The 20,104-nt window shown below is 46.4% G+C and overlaps 1 protein-coding gene and 1 pseudogene across 1 annotated transcript in view; one reads left to right on the top strand and one right to left on the bottom strand.

The window, feature by feature from the left end:
- LOC138934300 (uncharacterized) overlaps positions 1-20,104 on the top strand; it is a 320,386-nt gene that overhangs the window by 97,663 nt on the left and 202,619 nt on the right. The gene's annotated exons all lie outside the window — the stretch shown is intronic.
- Positions 12,895-13,611, bottom strand: LOC138934105 (uncharacterized; annotated as a pseudogene).

Genomic DNA, 20,104 nt, shown 5'->3' on the forward strand with positions numbered 1-20,104 from the left:
AAGAGCTTTATTCTTTCTCCGTACTTTTTCGAATATCGTCGCGCTTACACGATTCTGCGCACGACGTTAGTGAGCAGATTGTACTCTACCACTCGATCGTGAATGATAAGATAGTAGGCTGTGGTGTTAGAGGGGATGTTCTCCTTGCAGTCGAACTCTATGCGAACGTCCACGGTGGCGCTCTTGATCGATTCGTTCTGTCGAGAACAGTCGATGACTACGAGCGGGCCGTGAGTTAAAAATTTATTTAAATTTAAGAGCGCTTCGTCGTCGCATCCGTAGTACGTTTTTCGAAATTTCGAATACATATCATATAACACGGCGACTTTATGCTTATCGAAATCTAGATTCATGTCGTCGTAAGGATAAAAATCGGAATTAAGATACAGTTTGACATTAGTTAGTTTGCAATCGTCGAATAAAGAAGGCTCCTCGGACAGAACGTTCTTCTTTCCGGATTGTAGCGCGAAGATAACGTATCGCGGTTTCTCGAGTCGCCGCTTTGACGGCCCACGAGTGTTTGGTCGTGTTCTGTAGAAGCGAAAACTCGTAGAGATCCCACGAGCGAAAAGCGACGCTCAGGTATCGTCCGCTATCTAACGTGCGCAATAATCTTAATTTATTAGCATCATTCAATACTATATGAGGCATTCGCCATTGTATCTTTAACAAAACGATTTTAGGTTCTTGCGTTTCGCGCGATATGACGCAATTGTTATCGTTGCGCGCTCGTATTAGAATAAGTTCGTGTCGCGCGTTGATCACAACGCGCTTGTAATCTTCGCAAAAACCTAATAGCACGTTGAGAGGTACGCAAAAGTTAAAATCCCCGATCGACGAATGAGTTGTCGCTAATAAATCCCATCCAGCGTTTTTTAATATTTTGCTTCTCTCGACCGTCAGCGACGCGTAATTCTTAATCGTGCTCGTTATTCCAACGTTTCTGCTTCGATCGATCTCCACGCCGTCGAGCTCGTAGCGAATCTCCTCGAACATAAACGCCGCGCAATTGTTCACTAGTCTCGTCACCGATGCGATTTCCCCTTGCGCGCTCGGCGCCTCCTTCGACTCGAGTCTGCCCTCGACGTAGAGAAAACTGTCGCAAGGCAACGTGTACAAATCCTGCTGTTGTATAGGAATTCGTATCTCGTCGCTATTCCCGAACGTAGTATTGGCGTAAGGGTTGTAAGTGTGAGTCTCGATCGTGACGATGCGATCGTCGAAGATCGGCTCCCCACCGATACTTAGAATGTCGCACATTCCGCTTTTTACGAAGAAGCGGTCCTCGGCACGACAAAACCCAAAGAGCGCAGAAAAGCCGCGTTGGCGACGGTCAGTCTTCCTCCCTTCTTCCTTCTCTTTTCCGCGTTTAGAGGCGACGCGACGGTGACGACGGGCGCGTTTCTCGCGTTCGATCCGTTCACTACGAGCATCGCGCGCTTCTCTACCGTTTTCGCCGCACGTGTAGACAAAGCGTGATCTCCTCGCCGCGAAAATCGATCAATTTTCCGTTTTGGTCCACAACACGCACGTTTATATCGGTAATGGTCCGCGCGATGATCGGGAGGTAAATGATCTGCGTTGGAATCTCCGACACTTTATATCCGGGTGGAACGTTAGGCGCGAATTCGTGTATAGTATGCGCGGATTTGTCGTTATGATACGCCCTTATCGTGACGTTGCACTCTACTCGAATGAGGTTAATGGCCATAATATTTATCGGCTTATCGGACGCGTACCATTTATTCGGTTGTAACACGCGAGACGAGAAACCCAGGAGCGAACCGATATTATTGGGTTTGGTGAAATTTACTCGATACGCGCACTTAATTTCGCTTCTCATAGTGTTATCGTTACCGCGAAGCGTTATAGAATTTTCACTTTTATCGCCATTCTCATCGTCTTCGAAATAGTCGTCGCCAACATCGTATATGTAATCGTCATCGCTCGTTTCCGGTTCTTCGTTTTCGCGTTCTCGTTTCTACTCTCTCGCTCGTCGTTTGTGACGAATCGCCGCTCTTAGATACGCGTTTATAGCGCTTAACTCGTAAGATCCTACCGGAATCGCGATAATCTCGTCATTATCGTCGAAGTAAAATTTATTATTAGCGGAATTTATATTCGGTATCGTATTATAAGTTTCGAAATTAGTTAAACCTAACTCGTAATCGTCGTCGTTTAAATCGAGAGGCGGAAAATAACTCGCCGCGAGAACGCTGCTTCGTCCGGAAAGAGTGAGAGTCAGCGACATGATCGGCGAGAGCGATCGAACTGCGCTCGATCAACGAATAACGGCCGATATTATAGTCGACGATTCCTCCAATCGACTCCTCGGAGAAATCGAAGACTCAATTGTCCGCAGATATTCTGATCGCGCATCTGCTCGGAGCGACGATTGTATCGAATGTTCGCGTCGCGCCCGAGATAACGCGCGAGTTCGCGCGGAGGACGAAGATCGCCGAAACCGTCGTAGTAAATTGCGTCGTCCCCTTTTTTCGCGTACGCCACCCAATGAGTACCCGGTCCGGATGCGTCGTCTAAATTCACAATGCCGCTATCATCGCGGCGCGCTTGCGACGGAAGCGCGTTGCGCATAAACACACCTCTAAAGTGAGGCACGCGCGAGAGTATCGCTGCGCGATTTAATTGTTCGTTCGTCGTTGCTCCGACGGATGGGAGGATCTCTAGCGTCTGTTTACGCGAAGTTTTTTTTAGCTCCTCTTCTTCTCGTCGAGGACGCGACCCTCCATCGCGCGATCGTGGCGCTGCAACTTCTCCAGCTGTCGTTGCGCCGCTTTGCGATTGTTCACCGCTTTCCCGATTCCCGCCGCTCCCCCGGCCAAAGAACCGAGAGCTCCCAATAACGGTAGCAGGGGCAAAAAGCCGCCGCGTTTCGCTATCGGAAGCGTTCTTTTCCTCGTAACGGTTATTCTCCTTTTGCTCTTCTTTCTCTTGATTCTCGTTGCACCCATTCCAAGTTTCGTCTTCGATTTCATAGCCATCCATACAGCCACCGCGGCGGCTCTCGCCGAGAGTCGAGTCTTTAGCCGCGACGCGCTCGCGCGCTCTCTCGGCGAGCGCGCGGTCGGCGACGTGTCGATCGGCGAGCTCGCCGCTCCGCGAGTACGCGATATCGTGCTCGCGGCAGGCCGCGTCTAGAGGATTGACGCCTCGATTGCCTCGCGCGAGTCGTTTCGCGAGACGTGTACCCGGCCCGCAAAATTGATATCCAGGTATATGTAGTTCGAAAGGGAGCGCGTTTATCGTTCTATTCAACAAGCCAGCGCCACGGCTCACACCGTACCACCGTTTCGCGAATTGCATTCGCCGCAATCTTTAACGAGCGGCGCCGGACCGTCGATGTGCGTTCGTTGCCAGGGGCGATTATAATGCTCTTAGACATCGACGGTAGCGCCGCACCTCCGGATCCACTCTTATATATTCGGGCAGTTTCTCCCACAATCGTTCCACGTAGCGACCGAAATGCTTTAGTAAAATTATTTTCGGAATATACCGCAATTGATCGGTGGTGAAATCGAGATTATCGTCGCCATCTATTAGTAGGATAAACATCTCGATTCACCGCGCGCGATTCGCTACTGCGCGATCGGTGGCGATCTATTCGTATATAAATAAAAAGGTCTCGCCCTGCCTCGCGCGAGTGTACCGCGCACGCGCGCGGCGAGAGGAATGCGCTTTGTCCGGCAACCGATCGCGATAAAGATGACGAACCTCGACAATAGGACGCGACCGTCGAAAGAAGCGCGCAGACACGGTCGTCTATTACCGAGCGCTATTCGCTGCGTCATTTGCGGGCCTTCTAGTTGCGGCAAAACGAACGCGTTGATAAGTTTGTTGGAGAGTCCGCATGGCATACGCTTCGAGAACGTTTACGTTTACTCGAAGTCGTTGCAGCAGCCTAAATATCAATATTTAGAAAATTTATTAACACAGATGGAAGATATAGGTTATTTCACATTTTCTAATAATTTTGACGTTATTCCGCCCAGCGAAGCGCTCCCGTATTCGATATTCGTGTTCGACGATGTAGCGTGCGACAAACAAGATATTATCAGGGAGTATTTCGCTATGGGTCGACACTCGAACGTCGATTGCTTCTATCTGTGCCAAACGTACGCTAAAATACCGAAACATTTAATTCGAGATAACGCGAATCTGTTAATTCTCTTTAAACAAGACGGCACTAATTTACGTCACGCGTACAACGATCACGTGAACACGGATATGTCGTACGAGAATTTTCACGCGCTATGTCGCGCGTGTTGGCGGTATAAATATGGTTTCTTAGTGATCGACAAAGATAGCGCGCTTCGCGCCGGTAGATACAGACGAGGGTTTAACGACTTCATTGTACCGTAGAGCGATCAGTCGTCGCGGATACGTCGAACGCGCCGATCGCTCTCTCCCGCGAGTTAGAAGAATCGATTTGTTAATCGCAATGGCCTCGACGGATATCGGTGAACGCGAAAAGACGGCGAAAGAGATAGCTAAGACGCGCGCGTCGATTCGTAAAAAACACAGAGCATTGAAGACCGGCAAAATGGAAAACGAGATCGCAATAGAGAGTCGTTTCAAACCGATCGTCGAACCGCTGCGGCGCATCGCTGATCGCGCCGAGCGAGACGAAATTAAGCGCGAGACGATAAAACGAGACGCCTCGCCCTCGACGACGAGCGTCGAGGAAAAATGGAAGGACGAAGCGCTGACTCCCGTTTGGAAAAAACCTAAGGCGAAACGAATACGCGCGCGACGACGATTGGGCGCCATCTCTACTCCATTAAACAAGTATTCCGTCGAGAGAGATCCATTCGCGCGAGACGAAACCGAGGAGGAGGAAACATTCGAATCCGAGAGTCTCGAATCGCCCTCGACGCTCGAAATACCTGTTAGACAAGTTCCGCGAATTTCTCAAGGTCGCGAGATATCGCACGGTCGACTAGGGCCGTTAGGGCGAAAGTATATGGGGACTCTTCTCGGCGGAGAAGCGCCGAACGAGATTGATCACGTTTACGGAGTTTACATCGGCGAGAAAAGCGCGATGCTCGGCGATAAGCGATTCGACGTAGACGCGAATGATTCCATATTCATAGATGAGATTAAATACATCGGTACTCCCAGTTTGTACGAATTAATCTTTATGAAAATTCCTAATAGTCTCATATATACAGAAAAGGATAAATTAACATACAGAAGTATATTGTTAACAACGAACGCTCATAGACGCGATCATGACGCTAAAAAGTCTGTCTTAGGAAATAAAGGATACAAATACAAATTCATTATCACTCCGCTTATTCACGGCAGCGGCGCGAAAAAAACAGGCGCGGGTCGCGTACCGTCGACTATGCGTGTCACGAACAATAAAATCGATTACGTTCATTGGGACGATCCGAACGAATTAGTGGATCGTCTGCGATTGTTAGACGCTTCGCGTCGAGCCGGCAACAACGCTCACGAAAACGAGATTCTATCGATAATCGAGGAGCTTCGCGAGACAGGAGCGATCGTATAAATCGAACCGTCGCGTCGACGACCGTCGCAGTCGTACGCGGAATTCGCGATGTCCGTGAGTAAATTCGGCTCACCTCTAAGAAACCGAGGCTACGACGCGAGAACTGGAAGACTACGTCCGGCTATCGAGTCTCTGCGAAATTACGTGCGCGATAACGCGCTGTGTCTAAGCTCTTCCATCGAGTACGGCGCGAGAGAGCGCAAGATAAAACGCTTGGCTCAACCTGAGGAGGACGCCGCCGCGACAAGCAAAAGCTACGTCGAGTGAATCACATCGCAATTGAGAAAAGACGCGGACGAGGCTAGGCAGGGCGTCATTCTACTGTTCACGAGACTCGCTTAGCTCGATAGTGCTCTGGGTAAACGAATAGACGTCGCGGAGAGTTTCGTTTCCGAGATAAAAGCGCGCGACGACGCTCTGAGTAAACGAATAAACGCTGCGGAAAATTCCATTTCGAAAATAGAAACGAGCGCTAACGCTCTAGATAAACGGATCGATGTTTTGTATAAACGAATCAAGGATTTAAGCGATCGAATCGATGCCGCGAAAAATACTATATCGCTCAACGCGGCGGAGTCCTCGACGAGAAACGCGAGCGATCGTAAAATAATGTTCAATCAAGGTAAAGTAATATTTTCGCGGCGAATTCCGCGGCGAAATCCGAGGCGAAATACGAGAATTGGAAAATTCAATGTCGCGATTGAAGAGAGACGCGGACGAGCTATCGGGAAGAATGAGGGAACTAGCGAAGATAAGCGGGAGCGGCGAGCCGCTCGAGAGAGAGAGATTCCACCCAACGTTATTCTCGAGAGAAAGGAAAGAGAATTATGAGCGTCGAAAAACAAAGACTAGTCGAGGAATTGCACGCGCCCGCGAGAAGAAACTTCCCGCGTCGTCGCGTCGCGGTGCGCGGATACGACGACCTATGGCAGGCGGATGTGGTCGAGATGCGTCCTTACGCGAGACTCAACAAAGGCCACAACTACATACTCACCGTTATCGACGCGTTAAGCAAATATAGCATGGGCTGTACCGCTTAAGAGCAAAAGCGCGAACGAGGTTACCCGAGCGTTATCTAAAATAGTGCGAGACTCTAAACGGTGTCCGAAAAATCAGCAGACCGATAAAGGAAAGGAATTCTACAATGCCGATGTGCGAAATTTCGCGAAGAAGCGCGGAGTGAATCATTACTCGACGTACTCGGTGATGAAGGCGTCGATAGTCGAACGATTCAATCGTACGCTCAAAAACTCTATGTGGAAGTACTTCACGCTGAACGGCACGTACAAGTGGATCGACGAGTTACTTCGACTCGTCGAGGAATATAACGCGCGAAAACATCGCACTATAGGTATGAGACCCGTCGACGTAACTCCAGCAATCGCCGATAAACTTTTAAATACTGTATACAGCAATATAAAAATCGCGGCTCCGGCGAAATTCAAAGTAGCCGATCCGGTACGCGTCAGCAAATTTAAGACGATCTTCGAGAAAGGCTTCACACCCAACTGGACTACACAGATTTTTCGAATAACTAAGATACAACGGACTAATCCCGTAACGTATCTGTTGAAGGATTCGCGCGGCGAACCGATCGCCGGAGGATTCTACGAGCACGAGTTGCTGCGCGTCGGCGATCCCGACGTGTATCTCGTGGAAAAGGTGCTGCGTCGAAAGGGCGACGAGGTTTACGTGAAATGGTTAGGAATGGACGAATCGCACAATTCTTGGATAAATAAAACAGCTGTATTATGATAAAAATGTATTTTTATTAAATAAAACTACATATATTAAATATAACTACATATATTAAATTATTATCGCATTGTAACGGGGTTACTTTTCGCGAGTGCGTGGATGAGCTCGGTCGAGATCAGGGCTCGTGAAAAGGTGAGACACACGAAAAGATTTAGTTAACAGATATTGTCTTTATTTGCCTCTTTCGGCAATGGTCGATTTACAATAGTGAGCGCGCGGTGGATGATGCAACGCGCTAGATGCAATGCGCGTTCGTTATTCGGTGCGCGATGTTCGATATATCGAACCGCTTATAATATTCGTAAAACCATGTTTATTTTGACGGCACGCGAAACGCGCAAGAAATCGGGCGCGGTCGGTCGGCGCGTGTACGGCAAGGCCGTGTTTATTTTGACGGCGCGCGAGACGCGCAAGAAATTGGGCGCGATCGGTCAGCGCGTGTACGGCAAGGCCGTGTTTATTTTGACGGCGCGCGGAATATAATGAAATATTAGGTGATAGGTATTTCGGCGCGGTGATTATAATTCGCCAGTATTTATATGGTTTTGATCGTGGTCGCGGGATTAATCGCGTGTTCCCAGTGGTAGGGGAATGCGAGCGGAGATCGAGTACCCTCGACCGGGCGGAGAACTCTCCGTCCCTGCTTCCGTTCGCGGAGTTGAGGATAGCGCGGCGGAGTCGAGAAAACTCGACGGGGCAGCGAACTCGCAAACCCATGGTCCGGCTGGCTGGAGAGGTCGGATGATAGACCGTAGTCTAGGAGAGCGGCGAACACTCCGCTCTCGTCGAATTAGTCGGATTTGTGTCAGGAGTTCGGAGACTGCACGGAAACCGAGAATGCTCGGCGGAAGCTGCGAACACGTCAACCTCACGTTCCGTCGTTGCTGCGAATTTCAGGATCGGTTCTGGTATCTCGGAGCGTACTGCTCGAGCGGATTCAGGAATCGTTCTGGTCCCGAGATGCCGAAACGCTGTCTTTTTATACCCGAGCGTCTATCGGTAATTGCGTCTTTCGCCCCCGGGTGGGGATAACGACGCGTTGTTTTCGGCGGGTAATTACGGTAAACGCGTCGCTTCCCCTGGGCGAAACGACGCGGCGTTTCGGCGGGTGACGCTCGGGATCTTCCGGCAGCGTTCGGCTGTGCTCGGGCTTCGACGTAACGGTGGCCGTATAACGGCCGTGTGGTTGTTTATCACAACCGCGGTGATTTAAGTCTTAAAAAAGGGCGCTCGGCGCCTCTGCCACTGCCCGGCTGGTGTTCGCCGGGCGGCAGACTTCCGGCTGGCTACGTGCCGGGTAACGATGGGGGGTGCATCGTTACAGCGTTCCATGCGAGTTCTCTCTCGCGCTCCATATAAATTCTTTCTCGCGCCGTTACGCGGCCGCCGCGTCCTGCGTTCTCTCTTTCGCGCTTTATACGGACTCTTTCTTACGCTCTATATACATTCTTCATCGCGTCGTTAAGCGAACGTCGTATCTCGCGGTAACCTCTTTTTCGCGTTGCTCGATATATAATATTTTCGAAAACATAATAAAGAGTCATGGAAATCATCGATCTGTCTAACTCGCGGCAAATCTCGACCCGATTTGTGGTAAGCTTCGTTGCGTTCTCTCTCGCTTGCATGTATCGTGATGAAAGATATGCTCTATGCGAATGAGAAAGAACGCAAGAATTTACCAAATCGAGTCCAGATTAGCCGAGACTTAGACTAAATGGTGGTTTTCATGATTTTTTATATCGCAAAAACACGCGCGAGTTCGTCTTTTTTGGCGTTATATACGAATTCTTTCTCGCGTTCTATACGAGTTCTCTCTCGCGCCGCTACGCGGCCGCCGTATCCTGCGTTCTCTCTTTCAAACTTTATACGTACTCTTTCTCGCACTCTATATACTTTCTCTATTACGTCACTATGATAACATCAGAACTCGCATTAACATTTTTTTCACGTTATTCTATATAAGACACTTTCGAGAGCATAATAGAAGGATCGTGAAAATGTCCGATCAGTCCTATTTATAATAGATTTTAACAAAATCTATTACATATAAGACTGATCGAACATTTCCGCGATTTTTTATTAAAATCTATTATAAATAGAACTGATCGAACGTTTTCGCGATTTTTTTATAATGTAGAAATACTCGACCCACCCTTGTTATTTCTCTCTCGAAACGTTTTATTAAAGTAAACTATATTAAGGTAAACTATATTAAACGCGAATATTTATCGCATTTTCGGATATACAAATTATATTATTTATAACAACAAATTATATTATTCGCGTAAAACGCGCGTTCTTCGAGACGATTCGTAGAACGTCCACCGATGTTTCGAGTCTCGAAATTCCAAGTCAAAGAATACAAGCCTGTGATGTAAAACTTGTATACATTGACGTGAAATTTATAAACGCGTCTCTTCGCGATAATTCGTAGAATGTTAACCAACGTTTTCTCATCGCGCGTTCTTCGAGACGATTCGTAGAACGTCCACCGATGTTTCGAGTCTCGAAATTCCAAGTCAAAGAATACAAGCCTGTGATGTAAAACTTGTATAATTTGATCTGAAATTTAGAAGCGCGTTCTTCGAGACGATTCGTAGAACGTCCACCGATGTTTCGAGTCTCGAAATTCCAAGTCAAAGAATACAAGCCTGTGATGTAAAACTTGTATATTTTGATTTGAAATTTAGAAGCGCGTCTCTTCGGTATAATTACGATGGTAATATATTATTTATAAAATATGTTTATACTAACAATAAACTACTAAAGTTTGAATGTTTTAAGAAACGTTTCCGATAGCGTCGTAGATAGAATAGCGAACGCGCCTCGCAATATTACGAAACGCTCGCGAGTTCGATCCTCGCGAAACGCGCGCTCGTTATTCTCTTCTATCGCGCTCGCGGAGTATTTTATTAAACGTAAATAGTATTTTCTCGATATACGTTTTTTCGCTCCTTACAGCGGTATTTTATAATGTCCCCACGGTAACGTATCCGTAGTTCCCGATATCGCGTATTGCTTGTCATCGTGCGGACTGAGCGTGATCTTCAACTCCGACAGTGTATACATCTCGTGTAACTCGGATCTTATACAAAACTGCTCGCGCTTCATCTCGATCCCTCGTCGAAGACAGCGCGCGTAATCGTCGAACGTTATCGTTCTCGCGACGACGCCGCTCTTAACACCCTTGATCCTTTTCGTATCGCTTCTACCGTCGACTCGCAGCGCGTACATCTTCGTTCTGAGTCCGATAAATTCGGTCATAATCGCGCCAGCGTTCTCATCCTTCATCGCACCGGGTATTTTCTTATTAGCGAGAGGCATACCGTACGCGTTGTCCGTCGCGTAATCGCTCGTATCGAATCTGTCGATATCGCGCTTCATATTCTCGTACACGTCCTCGCACTCGACGCGATAAATGAGACTATCCGTGTCGGTTACATTATTCTACATTTATCTCGATACAATGGTAACATGTACTCGTAGTGAAATTCGTACAAACGAATCTTAGATATGTCGAGAATGCACATACCCACATAAATCGGTTTGTTGAACTTAATCTCGAGTTTGCGCAATTCCACGGCTACGAGATCCTCCGCGAAGACGCTTCTACTGTGAAAGTTCGGCTTCGCGATCATCGCCTCCGCGCCGTATCGCCCGTCCCATCGAGTCACGAGTCGAACATTCGAATGATTGCGCACGTTCTCCATAGTTTTCCCGAACACGGAGTTATTCATCAATTTGTATAGATTTTTCTCGAACTCGTTTTTCGCGTTAATTCGTAATCGCGTATTCAGTTCGATGTATTCGCGCAGCCATGGAGATTGCGCGAATCGCAATATTCTGTGTGTTTTCGTAACGCGTAATCCGTGTCGAACGCATTGCTGCAGATTGCGATAATATATTACGTAACGGCTCTTATCGTACAGCGTGGCGAGAAGCTTCTCGTCTCGTTTTCCGGGCGGCTTATCGCGCGTCGGGCAGAATGGCAAGTCAGCGTGAGAATCGTGAAGGTCGGACGGATACGCAAGGCCGCTCTAGAATGTAACCGATAGGCGAGTCCGGTGTCACGGACGTTAAGTCAACGCTCGTAACGTCATCGACCCATCAAAAATTTTCGTAAGGCAACGATTGACACATCGCCCATCCATACAAATTATTTATATCGAAGTACATGAGATAAGACGATGGTTCCGAAGGATCATACGACTGTAAATACTTGTTATTAGCGCGCGCGTATCTGTTGGAACATTGACTTAGCCCGCCGCGTATTCCGCGTTCCACGAACATCACCATATCGATGTCGGTTAACAATTCGAATCGCACACCCGTATACTTTAACATAGCGTCCCATGTGTATCCCGGTAACGTGTAATAATACGCGGGATCTAAATTATAACTCCTCATACACGCGTCGCGAAAATTTTCGAAGACATCGGCCAATAGAAGAACGTCGGTCTTTAAATACAAATCGCTATAATCGCCCAACGTTTCGACGCAAAACCGCTCCCAGACTCTTATCGCGCGCGCGTAATCGCTCTCGGATATCGCGTCACCGGTTAGCGAACTGTGAAAAGCCTCGCGCGGCGGTAGACGAGTCACCAGCAATTTATCTACGTCGTCGACATACTCGTACGGAAATACGCCCTTTCGCGCGAGAAGCTCGAAATCGGCGTCGCTAAGATCGGAAAATTTCGAACGCGCGATCCTCAACTCGCTCTTGTCTAGATACGACGCCAATTTCTTGAGACTCGCGCTTAGAAATTTGAAAGAATCCACGAAACGCAATTTCAAGCGTCTCCCGAACCATCCCTCGTCCCACGCATCCTCGACGTTCTTCGTGAAAGAGATGTACATTTCTTTCGTTATCAGCAATACTTCCACGCTGCCGGGAAAAGCGTTAGCTACATCTTTAATGATAAAATGCGCGTCGTAGCCCGATAAATTGTGAAAGAATACGGGAATTACGTAAGTATCCTTATAATTTAAATTACAATTCGAATGCGCCGGACCTCTGTACCGTCCGGTCAGATGACAGTGATCGCGCACGCGAGCGTCTCCCGATTCGAACGGTCTCTCGCATACGTTGCAGCGCGTCGCGTTTACGAATCTCTCCCACTCGTCCGGTGTAAGATCCGTCATAGGAGCATCGGTATCGAGAATAGTCTTTGCGCGAAGAGCTAGATCGTGCAGTTCTTTAACGAACCACAATACGCAATCCTCGCCGCGATAAGCTCTGTATCTGTAGGTCGAGCTAACGCCATCGAGCGCGCATCGCGCGTAATATCCAGCGCTATAGACTTCGTGATGCTGAACGATAGATGTGTTCGACGTTCTCCTCTCCTCTTTCTTCTTCAGCACGCATTCGAGATCGACGTACACCACGAATGGAAGTCGCTCCTTTCTACTATAGTTGCGAAACTCTAACCATTTGTCGTCTTTGGTAGGAAGGACTATAGCGCACTCGTTCATCCTTCCGCAGTCCACGCTGTGAGCCGATAACTTATCGCTCGTTCGAAAATAGTGCATACATCTGCGACATAACGCACATTTTTAAATCGCGCGCATTATCAACATCGCGCGACGATTCTTTTAATTCGTACTCACCGATCGCATATATGCGATTTATGTCGCCTACCGCTCAGTTGCGAGCCGACGAGTCGCGACAGATTCTCGATCCACGCAAAATGCGTCGCGTTATCTCGTCGCGTCGTATCGTCAAAATACAGCAGATTAATGTGTCTGTCCTTTTTATCGTCAGTGAGACGCAGAGGAACGACGCGGCAACCGCCTTTTCCCTCCTTTTTATCTCGAACGGTGTACACATTGATAGATATGTCGTTAATACGCTCGAATCTAGTAATTTTGTTCAAACTCATAGGAAATTTAACGCCCTCCAGATTCAGCACTGTCGTGTAATGCGGGTACGAAGATTCCCGACCCGCGTTTTTTTCGGCTGGATACAGAGCGGCGACCACCGCCCATGCGAAACACGCATTGTCATTAGATTGCACGTTTATTACCGCTCTCTTCAACATGATCTCTCGCGGTAATTTGACGTGGCACCCCGCGCGCATAGGATTGTATCTGTTCACGTTCATCGTTAAATTGAATATTCGCGATAACGCCCATCCGCTATCACGCTCCTGAAATTCCTCCAATGAGGCTAGAGTAGCGTCGACCACTCGCTTCTAGTACCACTCTCGCAAGTCGGAAAGAGGTAGAAGCGGATAATTCTTCGTGACGATAGTCTTAACACCGATCTTGTCGCCCGAAACGAACTCGCCGATAAACGCGATATTGACCTTAACACTGTTATATCGCCGTTAATTGCGATAAAGCAAATAGCCGTCGGCTCCAACATTCGCGAAAGGCTCGTCGAATCGCGTCTCGCTCGCCTCTCGCACGAACTCTTCCGCGAAGCCGATCTCTTCTATACAGTACAAACAGTCCTCTATATAACGTTCGCGTAGTTCCTTCTTCAAACAATTCGGAATCTCCAAATTCCGTATATCCTCGATACTTCCGATTCGAACATTCACCGCTCTTCCGGCTAATCTCGTTAAAGCGCTCGGCGCGCGCTTCATCGCGCCGCGAAATATTCTCGAACGTACTAATACCTCGAGATCGTCGCGGCGTCCTTTTATAACGGAGAAAAATAGCGAGGACGCGCCCCGCCGGATACTCGCTCTCGGACGCGTCTCGCCACCGGACGCGCGACGTCGCCGGAAAATGGAAAAAAACTCGCCCCGAAACGCGATAAACGCGCTCGTATCGCCGCTACCGCGCGCCTCGAGAAGAGGAGAGCGACGAGGGACGCCCCTCCGTCCGCTCGACCGCCCACCGACGATTTTCCGCCCCCTCGACGCCGGGCGCCCGCCGTCCGCTCGCGGATCGCGCGCTAGGAGCGTCGCGCACGTCCCTAAAGAATCGCGACAGCGGATCGCGCGTTAGAAGCGACGCGCGCCCCTAAAGAACGAATCGCGTCAAGGTCGAGGAACCGCAACCCCCGAGCGCCATCTCTCGAGCGCTCTCGGCGACTCGTACCCACCGCTCCCCCCGGCCGCGCTTCCCCTCTCACCCTACTTACCCCCCCATACACCCACCCAGCCCGATCTCCATCCCTCGGGCGCCTACAAACTGCTCCGAAACTATCTCTCTCTCTCTTCCTCCCCAACGGTACCCTCTCTCTCACACTCACGACAAACCGAGCCAAAACCGGCCATACTATCCTACTAGCATCTGTTGTTAAAAACTTGCAAGAAGAAGAATTTATCGTCGAACGTGTGATAAAAAGTAGGGGGCGTGGTAACAATAAACAATTATTAGTTAGTTGGCAAGGATATCCTTCAAAATTCGATTCTTGGATACCCGCTTCGAGTTTAAAATCTTTGAATCAAAAATGAGGGAGGAAAGATTTTATATGATTCTCTCTAGTAATAGCAGTATGCGTTTTTTCCGGAGAATAAAACCACGTGTTTCACTAATGAATTGCCTCAACGTATAGACTTGCAAGGACGTTGGGAAGTAGCGCTCACGGAGATTCAATTTCCGACTAGCTTTCTTCATATACGCTCTAGAGAAGGAATCATAAGATTTATAAATATTCAAGAATACACGATAGGTTCCCAAAAAAAGAAAATCAACGCTAGAAAATCTGAAATACCATCGGGCATTTACTTGAATATACCCGATCTTATAGAACCTGTGAATTATTCAGCAAAATCCGCGGACTCGCATATCCTTTGGCGATTTAGCGCTATTATCGGACGCAAAATTATTATGAAACTTTCCTGCGATATTGCGAAATGCGATATGATTCATTATGTAAACTTTTCCGAAAAACTTTGTCGAATGCTCGGCTTTGATACGCACAATAAGCTCAATGTTAATGCTGTGGATCGTTTACCGTTATGGCTTTTTAGCGAAACCGACTTCGATATACAGAATGCCGATGAGAAACATGATAAAATTGAAAATAATACCGGTACATCGGGCGTTTTACCTTCCTGGATTTATGACGATGTTGAAATTTATACATCACCATTTTACGTATTTCCGCACGAACGAGTAATAATAGCCGCCGAACCAGCTAGTTTGTTGCGAGGTATTCCCGACAAGTTCTTTGTCTATTGCGATATTTGCTAACCCTATATTACCGGTGATGTGCAATCTCCTCTTTTGCGAATAGTCGCACTTGGTGTTGGAAATGATTACGCGTTCGCGTCTACTCAAATAAAGCATTTCTCACACACTCAATACATTGCCCTGCGTTAAACGTCTTTTCGCACAATCGAGATAGATATAAGAGATCAACTAGGACAGAGTATACCATTCGAATTTGGAACGCTGACAGTGACATTACACTTTAGACGTATCGAGTAGATAACATAATAATAATAATAATAATAATACGAACTCGATCTCTTTTCTTTACCTCCCACGCAAACAAGTATCGAGAGTTCGCAATGGATTCATTACAAACCCGTGACTTCGCTCTCGGACGATTCCCCGATAGAATTCGTCATCCCGGGTCACGGAGAAGAATATTTAGATCTCACGCACACTATGTTAAGTCTTCGCGTACGCGTAGAAATGTCGGGACATACTGCAGGCACATCCGCCACGGTCACTATAGGCCTCGTAAATCATTTACTTCATTCTATGTTCAATGAGATCGACGTGTATTTCAACCAAAAGCTCGTGTCGCCTCCAAACAACGCTTACGCATACCGCGCGTACATCGAGGCGTTATTAAATTATTCTTCATCCGCAAAAACTTTCCATCTAACCTCCTGTCTATGGGACGCGGGTACACCCGGTCAAATGGACGAACCGGTGGAATCAAAATCGCCAAATTCCGCTCTCATGAGGCGCGCTCGTTACATTCACGGCGAGCGCTAGATCTTATAGGACATCTCCATTGCGACGTTTTCAATCAAGACAAATTTTTAATTAACGGCGTAGAAGTACGCTTGAGACTCGTTCGTTCGAAAGATTCGTTCTATCTTATGGACAGTAACGGTTCAACGTCGAAAATTCATATACAGGATGCGAGTTTACTCGTGAGAAGGGCGAAGATAAGCGCAGGATTGTTACTAGCGCACGCTAGAATGTTGAGTAAAGTTACGGCCAAATATCCGCTCACGAGAGTCGAAGTTAAAACATTTACGATTCATAGTGGTGCTGTGGGTGTATTAGATAATGTAATACTCGGTCAACTTCCGAAAAGGATAATAGTCGGATTTGTTAATAATAAAGCGTTTAATGGGGATAGAAAATTAAATCCGTTTAATTTCAAAAATTATGGAATAAATTTCTTCTCGCTATACGTCGACGGTATGCAAATTCCTAGTAGATCGTTACAACCGGGTTTCTCGCCGGAGGAACCGCTTTACGTCGAAGCTTATCAAACTCTTTTCGCAGGAACGGGCATCCATTTTTTAAACGAAGCAAATTCTATAAGTAGAGACGATTATTCTAAGGGATATACGTTATTCGCTTTTGATCTCACAACCGATCTGTCTGCTAATTAGGGTATCAGGGCATTGGAATCTCGTGAGTTATGGCAGTTTACGATTAGAAGTGCGCTTCGAGAACCGAGACTGCTTCGAGCTTTGAAAACTGAGACCGTTAATTGTATTATTTACGCCGAATTCGATAATGTAATTGAAATCGATTCGTCTCGTCAAATCATCGTCGATTTTGCCGGTTAGATATTTATCGCGCTCAGGTATTTGACCGTTACAACGTAATACTCGGAAAATTTCCCTTCTTTTTCTCCCCTTCACATTCGATCAAAATGCCAACAGCATAAAAATATCAAAAATTGTGTAATGTAACAAAAAAAGGATTCAGTTTCATTTGAGACACGAACGTCGACGCTTCGCGAGCAGTTTAAACCTCGCTATCGTGAGCGCTCCAGTCTTCACAAAATGGATATCGTCATTGATATACAGGGTTTCCGCGATGCCAATGAGAAATTTATCCCTAAGGAAGTTGCTGTTATCGCGCTTGACGCTCCATTCGTCGGACATTGGATTATAATGCCTCCGCATTCATTTGGTGATTTACCAGGAAAAGTAAGGCATGAAAACAATTGGCTCACGAGAAATTATCATGGTATCGAATGGTTCGACGGTGAAGCTAATCCGAAATATTTTACAACGCAACTACGTGAAATAACAAGACAAGCACGTTACATTTACGTCAGAGGTATCGAAAAAGTAAACTACTTGGAAAATCTACTCTCCAGAAATGTATATAATTTGGAAGGTATTTCCCCCGCATTCAAAAATCTGTCGGAGGGGGAAGCGCGTGGACGATATTGTGGTTATCACGGATTTCGAAAATTCGGTAATTTCATTGCGCATTACGCAACGCATATAAATTAAAATATTGGTTGATCGAGCAAAATAATATCGCGAACGACAACGACGGCGACAACGACGACGACGACGAGGACAACGAAAACGAGGAAATCAGTAGAGCGGATGAGATTTCCCGCGAAAGAAATGAAATAAAGAAAAAAAATCTGCAAAAATTTGAGCGATCAATAGAAAAAGAAAAAGAAGAAGAGAAATTTGAAAAATCTGAATTATCGGCGTTGATGGATAGTGACGAGTTTAAAGCAACTACTAATTCCGTACAAACTGACAATAAAAACTCAACGTTACAGACCAACACGACCAAAAACATCGAAAGAGGTAAATACCGAAATTATTGGATATATAATACCGCGAAATTCTACAAGCATTACGTCACATCAATGCCAGGCATGCGGGAGTTTATCCAGCCGACAGAGTCCCGAGGGTGTGGACGAGGTCGACAGCCATCGTCGCTAATACGGATAACCACATTCGACCTGGGGAACACTTGGTCGCCTTCTTCCTCGATGAGCATGGTACAGGCACATACTTCGACAGCAACGGAATACCACCCTTGCACCCCGGATTTCTCCTCCGACTTCGTCGAAACTCCGTCATCCATCGTTGGAATATTCAACAATTACAAGGAATTTTTTCTCAAACATGTGGACAATATAGTTGCGTATTTTTGTTATATGTGCAACGGTTATGATCTTAATCAGTTTCTTAGCCTTTTTACCGAAGATCGTGAACATAACGATCGCTTAATCGTACACTTATTTCGTAAAATTTTTCTTCGCGAAAAAAGAAACAAGTGAAACATTGTACGCTATGCGCTGCCGTGTTTAATCATGTAAATCGAATTTAATACGATATAGACGATGTACTCCTATGTAATATCTTAATTATATACAATAAGAATATTGATTTATGTAAAATTAATATCAATAAATGTAGGATTTTTTTTTTACTTAAATTGTTTAATTTTTTTCATACTCTCTTTCCTCATCTCATTGTTGTGACGTCATAGACTCTGCCCTAAGTCTCAGCGTCAAACAGTCTCAGGTACCCGTATATATTTCAAGACCCCTTCTAACGTCTCCAGCGATGTTGTTACCGTATGTCTACTTGTGCAGCGGGGCTCACCCGCTCGGACAAGCGTACCCGTACATGCACGCACGTGTTCGTTACCACTTCATAGCATCTAGTTTATTCTAGCGGTACCTTATCCAATTTTTCTCTTTTCAACAGGAAGGGTGGAAGAGGGCGGGCGACATATAGCGTACATCTCCCCTGGTTTTCCTCTAAGGGGGGCGATGGGACGATGTTGTATACCGCACGATATTTTTCGGTTTTCCGTAAGGGGAGGGGAGGCTGGGTGCCTTATGTCTAGACGCATCTTCAGTCTCGACGGTCGCCATTTTGTCGGTTGTCGTCACGTTTGCTTTCCGTCAGACATCTTGCCCTCTTTCTCCCAAGCACTATTTTTTGGCTCGTTTTTCCAACCCGCTTTTTTAAATCGGAACCGTCGGAACCAATCGGAGGACTGGGCACTATGGGGAGAACCAATTGGACCGTCAGGATCCCTATTTTAGCGCTGGACTACTCTTCACAAATACTACGTTTAACTTCTATTCTAATAAGTTTTCAGCTAGCTCAGCATACTAGGACCCTGTTTGGAGAGGCGGAGGACCCAGGTTCGAGCCCGTGCATGTTCACGCGACCGAAAAAAATTAAAAAATTAAAAAATAAAAAAACAAAAAAATAAAAAAATTTTAAAATAAAAAAGTTTTAAAAATAAAAATTTAAAGGGAAAATTATCTCGTAGACGTCCACGAGTCCTCTCCACTCTTTTTTTCCACAGACACCCTTAGGGGGAGGGCCCCAGACTGTCACAGCAGGGGGTCGGCGCCAGTGGCCGAGGAGTGGGGGTTTGTTTTGACGCCCCATAGTGCCCAATATCTACTAATATCTGATTCGAATATTATAAAATTGGCATTATCCAATAATTCTTTATATATGAAACCAGCATCTCTATTATATTTATTCGATTTTGAAAAATGTATAGATCATATGTATTTCAGGCTATGCGAAAATACGCATATTGTAAATGAAAAATTCAAAGTATTTGTTAATATTTTACAATGTAATAATATCGCTAATCTATGCTGCAAAAGCGAAACGTAAAAGTACAATAGTATATTTGACAGCGAATCACTCATAGATTGCGAATTATTAACATGTACTGTAAATGACATTCTTCAGGATGCTTGTAATAAATAAATAATTTTACTATTTATCTGTGAATTTAATTATTTATCCCATCCTTTATGTATGAATAATATGGTATAATAAATACGCACAGTCTGCAAAACTTATATCTTTCTCTCAACATACTTTGCTAGAGATATAGGAAAAAATGATGAAGTAGATCATCGTATCTTCT

The sequence above is a fragment of the Polyergus mexicanus genome, unplaced genomic scaffold, assembly GCF_030449975.1.
Source record: "Polyergus mexicanus isolate NDT 795.1 unplaced genomic scaffold, iyPolMexi1.0 SCAF_6, whole genome shotgun sequence".
NCBI classification, from domain to species: Eukaryota; Metazoa; Arthropoda; class Insecta; order Hymenoptera; family Formicidae; genus Polyergus; species Polyergus mexicanus.